This window comes from Amphiura filiformis, chromosome 10 (assembly GCF_039555335.1).
Source record: "Amphiura filiformis chromosome 10, Afil_fr2py, whole genome shotgun sequence".
In the NCBI taxonomy this organism is placed as follows: domain Eukaryota; kingdom Metazoa; phylum Echinodermata; class Ophiuroidea; order Amphilepidida; family Amphiuridae; genus Amphiura; species Amphiura filiformis.
The window spans coordinates 66,127,585-66,134,557 of record NC_092637.1 but is presented as its reverse complement, the minus strand read 5'-3'; positions in this window follow the sequence as shown (position 1 = coordinate 66,134,557).

The window sequence follows — 6,973 nt, the reverse complement described above, 5'->3', positions numbered from 1 at the left end:
TTTTTGACTACTAGCTAAAAAATTTTCAAATCTATGCGTGAAATCTTAGGCTAATACTAGCATGTGGATCGATATCTCTGGGTGCCCGGCCTGGATACAGTGTTGCCAGAACTTCAATATAGCAAAGAAATTACCTAGTGTTTCAATTGTCATGAAGGTGACTGGGTATAGTGCCTTTTGTTTGTGTTTGTTTGAAATTGCTTAAACCCACCGAAAGTCATAATGAAGCAGCCAAAACAATACAAGGTTAAACATGGAAGTTTATAACAACCTATTATAATGACCTAAAGGAAAAATCATTTATGGCAACAATGAGCCTTGCATTGTAAGTCATGGTTAAAATGTGTTGAGTACCCACCCCACCCCCATGGGCCTACATAATATTACATACCGGTACCTTATAATATTTATATAGCACGGCTATAGCTATAGCCTACATTTAGAAAGTAGGTCCTATAGCGCTAAATTATGACAAATAGGCCTACACAAACCCGAACGCAAGTCTGAAGGGTGTAATGAAAATGCCAACCCGCGATGGGGGGGGGTCATTCAAAATTCACCTGGAGATAGGAGGGACAGAAAATTAAAATCCCCTCTAATAACACGCGAATTTTTCTAGGTTTGGACAGTGGATTTTCCCAAGGACCTCATCCTAGGTAAATAAACAAACAAACAAACAGACAAAATGGTTTTCATAATCATGGAATCCATAGCCCCTATAAATTGAAATTGCAGGCTATCACGGGAGCAAATTTCCAAAATTCACCTCATTTACCAGAATTGGGGATTTGGGCTACCAAATCGCTGGTCAGGCAATCCTGGTTTTCAATGGAAAAGGGACCTGGTTGACAACAATTGAAATATCGATTATTTCTGCTGGTTGTTCCCGAGATAAAGTACTAAGTTTGAAAGTTTAAGTCATGAAGGGAAAAAGGGTAAAATAAAAACGGAAATTCTGACAAAACTATAATATATAGACCCACACGATGTGCTTTACAGAGGTGGGAAATATCTTTCTTTAGCAAACTATATTAGTTTGAGACGCTAAAAATGAATTCCGTAAAAAGCTCACGGGCGAACTAAAGGCCTATAAAAATCAAAAATATCACACTAAAAGACAAAATATGATGCTTGAATTTTAACACCAGGATTTAAAAAAAATGTATATCCAAGCACTATGTCTTTAACTGACATTACTGAAGAAAAAAAAATATTGCTTTATATTTGACCGAGAAAATAAATTTCATAGCAAAAAGGTGTATCTCTGAATTGTGCTGATTTTAACATGTATCGATCGACTTTTAGCGCGACTATGCATTTCTAAAGAATTGGTAGTCCCGCGTCCTAACTGGTATGGCTATAATCAATGGATAAATGGTTGTGAACTAACTAAATAAGGAAGACATCGGTAAAGGACCAACTTGTTATAAGACGAAGTGCCCGTATTATTTATGTGGAGCGGTATGTGTGACTTCTTTATTCCAATGCCATTGTGACCAAAAAACTGGATTCGCTATCACAATAACCGGATTACTAAAACAAAAGGAAGTTATTGGGATGCGGTCTACCTATGCAATAAGTACTCTAGACAGAATGTAGATTTCATATATAATAAATAAAGGTATCATATATCATTATTTCATCTATCATAAATGAAGGTATCATATTTATTTCATTTTCTTTTTCTATCTCAATTCCAATTCCAAAAGGCTACGATAACAAATCGTTTCATGCAGCCGCCCGGCGACTATGGAACGGCCTACCTGTCGCTATCCGTAACTCCACGACCGTCATGATGTTCAGGAAGAGTTTAAAGATACATTTGTTCCCGTCAATATGATTCCACCGTCTCTGCCAGCCTTTTGTCAGTGCCACTTTATAAATTTCATGTCTTTTAGTGCTTTTTATGCATGGAATTTATATTTTCTGCTTGTTAATTATTGTGTGCTTTAAAATGTTTTTATGCTTTCATTTTATATTATGTATTTTATATGTTCTTGTTTGAATATTATTGTGTACTTTTATTATTGCCAGTTCTTTTAGCTGTACAGCGCTTTGTTCGTTTGTTTAGCTAAGGCGCTATATAAAATGTCTGAAATAAAAATAAAAATAATCAATAGTTGAGAGTCTCAAGTCTTATAAAATGTTGGAAAATTTTTCACTTTATAGCAATGACATAAATAGTATAAAAAGGATGCACCAAATGGCTTCAATTGGACCTTCCACTTTCAGACACCCCTGCCCTTTTCGCTTCTACTTTGGATATCCGACACTTTATTTTTAAAGCAATAAATTGATAATTAAAGCCATAATTTGTGATTTGCTCCACAGCAACGCCCTCATTTTTTTTCGAATATCTACTTTTTGCACCATTATTGTAATGGCCGCTAGGGTACATACATGCCCTGTGAAAGCCTAAGCCTGAAGTGCTTTAATTACAGTAAAATTTAAGATTTAAAATCAGCGATGTTTCAACTGTCAACAAGGTCAACCATTTTTTCAGAAAGGGGGGGGGGGTCTCCGGATGCAGCCCATTAATGGTTTGATTAGCCCACACTAGCTTGTGGGCTCAAATGTGTACCCATAGACAATGTATCTGTGACTGTGAGTCATATGTTTGGGCGCTCATAACTTAAAAAGGAAGGGAGATATTTGAAATTAAGAGCCAGATTCTGAAAAAATATGACATAAGGTTAGCTCAAATGCAGCTTTGCTGCTTTATATTTGTTTAGAACAGGACGTTATGAGCTACCAAAGTTGGTAAAAACCACCAATGACACTTGCGAATGAAAAAAAAAAAAAAGGGGGGGGGTCAAAGTTCAAGGTGCCATTTCTTGAAAACGACAAGGACTATGAGACCAAATTGTGTGTGTGTGTGGGGGGGGTGTTTATTGTGCACACTAAAGATTGTTCTGATGGACTTTCATCAAAATCTGAGAGGGTCACCTGGGAACGTTTCAGAAAATTAGTTGATTTGACAAGGAATGATTCAGGGTTAGGGTTAGGTTTAGGACTTATGGTTAAGGTTAGGGTTAGGGCTAACTCAGTTCTTTCAAATGATTAAAACAGCCCACTAGTCTGAATTCTGAATAGTGGGCATTCTGAGTAGCGGGCCTTCTGGGTAACGAAACAGCCCGCTATAGCCAGAAAACCCACTAGTAAGAAAAAAATTCAGAGTAGCGGGACTTCTGTTATTCAGAAGGCACGCCTACTCTGAAAATTCTGACTAGCGGGCCTTCTGAATAATGGGTTTTATGAATCGCGGTTCTTTTGACTACCGGGTATTCTGAGTGATGGACTGGCTCCCCTGTGCAGTTTTAACTTTTTAAACATAGTGATTGAAACAATATCTGCATCCGAAGTAAAAAGAAGAGAGTGCTTCAGAGACACATAGTAAAACCTCGTCTACAAGCATATAGTGTGTTTTTGATGATAGCTAAATTAATACGAGACAGCCGTAAATATGCCAATACAATAAATTGGTCTTAAAATAACACTTGTTTGTATATGTTTGTATCGGTAATTAATTTGCTCATACTCCATAATATTATAAGTTTTTTGATGGATGGCTTCTTAGCTTTCATCAAAACCACTCTATATGTCTGTAGACGGGGTTTTACTGTATGGCTATAATTAATGGATAAATGGGTGAGGACAAACTAAATAAGGAAGGACCAACTTGTCATAAGACGAAGTGGCAAGTGCCCGTATTATGTATATGTGGGGCGGTATGTGGGACTTCTTTATGTCAATGACATTGTGACCAAAATACTGGATCCGTTATCACAACAACCGGATTACTAAAACAAAAGCAAGTTATTGGGATGCGGTCTACCTATGCAATAAGTACTCTAGACAGAATGTAGATTTCATCTATCATAAATAAAGGTATCATATTTATTTCATTTTCTTTTTCTATCTCAATTCCAATTGCACTACAAATAATTCGAGTACAAAAATATATATAGTTGAGGTATAAGCTGTTACTTTTTCAGTATAATGCCACAATATAAATGTGATGCGATCAAGCAAAATCAGTCGGAACTCGGAAATATTGATTTTGAGATATAGCCAGAAAAAGGAAACATTTCCTTTTGTTTCCTCTTGTTTTAGAAACTCTTTAATTGCTCATATCTTTGGAACTGGTTGTTCAATTTCAATGGGGTTTTCTGCAAAATGCAGCTTTGTAAGTGCTTTTTACTATCCTATAAGAAACTGAAAATTAAATTTTTCAGAGTTCCGGCTGATTTTGCTTGATCGCATCACAAATTAGTATGTTGTTTAAATTTGGATTCGAAAAACATCTACTCAGATGTGAACAACAACAACAACAACAACAACAACAACAACAACAACAACAAAAATATCAATAAATTTCAATAAAGTCCAAGTGTATGGCGTATCAAAATCTTCCAAAAATGATGTAACGGTCAACCAATGTTCGCTTCACACAAGCGCCATATTTAAAGTGAGATCTAATATTCAATACAAATTGATTTGACCGATCTATGATTCAAGTTCCTCGCAATTTAACTGTGTTTTGAAATATCCAAATAGATCTGTAGAAACTCTTTTTGAAAATACAGACTTGACATTTAATATGGAATATTTTTCGCAAAATTCCAAGACTGGTTTGGACGGAGTCTGCATAAACCACACAGGCTAAATATTAATTGGGGTGTGTCGGGGATGGTGTAAAAAAATTTGTTTGATGTGTTTTACATATGTTTACATTATGGTGTTCATAATGTAGCAAATTTGCCTAAAATGGCGGATTTAGGGAGGCTGTATTTGAGCTTTGTGGGAAACACAATTTCAGACTTTATGCAACATGGTTCTGTTATTATCAAATTTATAGGGGTCTGGGGTGATATTTCTTAAACTTCGTCATCAACTGGGGTTCATCACAGCTGAAATACGCTTACAATGTACCAAGTTTTTGAACAGGGGAGGAGCTTAAAATTGGGCTCTTAGAAGCTGTACGTACTCAGAAAGTTTGAATGGCCCCTTGGGTCAAATGTTATAAACTTGCGGTACAAAAACAACTGTGTGGATTCCTGGTTGTCATATGAACTCACACTGTTTCTTTGTGTACAGTAAGTTTTTAACATGTGGCCCCAGGGGACCATTAAAACTTTCCGAGTGCGTATCACTTTTAAGGGCCATATTTTTTTTAAGCTTCTCCCACTTTCAAAACTGGTAGATCACAGGTGAATTTCAGTTCTGACGAACACTTATTGGTATTCAGGTTCAGTAAAATCGTTTCAAACCTCAATAAATTTGCTAATATCAGAATAATGTTGCTCAAATTCAGATATTTTACCCGGCCTTTTTGGCAAATTCATTACATAATGAGCGCCATAATATAAACTAATGGAAAGAACATTTTCTGTCATTCAATTATTTTGCACCATCTCCCGACACACCCCAATCAATATTTAGCATGTGCCGTCTATAGAGACCTACCATGCAGACTAGTCTTGGAATTTTGCAAAAAAGTATTCCATATTAAATGTCAAGTCTGTACATAACCCCACTAAAGTGTACACACAAACTCACGGCCTTTTAATCAAAGCTAATCAAAAGAATTATATTGGTACCGGTGGTGACAAAGAGACACGAACTTAGGGAAATAATTTTTTCAAAAATATTTGTTTTAAACAAAAATATTCTCCATAATGTGCAATTTTTAGCTTAACAGAGTGACAAAATTGCTTTTCTCGCATGTTTTCTTCAATATTTCGACAAAAGACACACATTGAAAAAAATTAAAAACCTTCCCTAAGTTCATGTTTCTTTTCATAAAAAGCTAAGTGAAATGTTTTTACTCCGAACCGATTTTTAATGCAAAAAAATTGGTTTAAAAAGTGAATTTTAGTGATTTGCTCAAAAACACGATTTTTTTTTACAAAATCTGACGTAGTCATGGGATTCATTGTGACACATTTCCTTTCCAAAAAAGTAAACTTTTATATACTTTGGACATAGGCCTAATACTTAATAATAAAATACTTTCAAGGCCGACACTTATCAGTTACGAGCCTTTCTCATGAAGCTTTGTTCGATATATTCTTCGGGCATGTCGACACTTATCAGTTACGAGCCTTATAACACCCTTATCATGAAGCTTTGTAAGTTCGATATATTCTTCGGGCATCCGATGCTGATTTTTTGTAAAGTTGAATTCGATATCTTCGTAATAATGGTATCGTATTCTATTGTTATGACGGTCTGTGTGAAATGGATAGAACCCGTACAGAGATATCTTGTCACAGAACGATATCGCTGAGGTAAACAGATATAGCCCAGCACTGCTTGGGTACCCTGTGTCCCAGAATCTAAAGGAATAAGTAGAAAGAAAAACAATATCAGAGAAGAACGACAATATTGCAATGTTACATTTGGTCGAAGTTGATTGCATACACAATTATTATTATTATTATTTTTGGTTTACTAAGGTTTTACTGAAGCAAGACACACTGGACCTACTGGAGGGTCAATCCTGCTTGGTTCCCATTCTAAATTTTATAAATAATCTTTATCAATTATTCAGCCAATACGCCTGCAAAGCTCCTCTAACTGACTTCAGATGAAACAGTGTTAAGAATACATGTATGTTCTCCAAAAATATAAATCATAACATTTGTTACACCAGAGTCAATTTCTACCACACAAATAGCCCCACTGAAAGTTAAATTGTGATGACAAACTACGATTGATAGCAACGTGTGCACATCAGACACGTCAAATTGCATTCGATTTTTTTAAATTAGCGGTATAGTGCAAATTTTATGGCTTATTGCTTTAATTCTTTTTTATATATTATTTGATATTTAACAGTCTTCGAAGTAAACTTTATACATCTATTGGTATGTACTTAAAGTGTATGCAGAACTTCGAGGACTGTTGAATATCAATAACATGAAAAAATATAAAATTTGTATTATATCGCGAAAACAATCTAAATTATTTG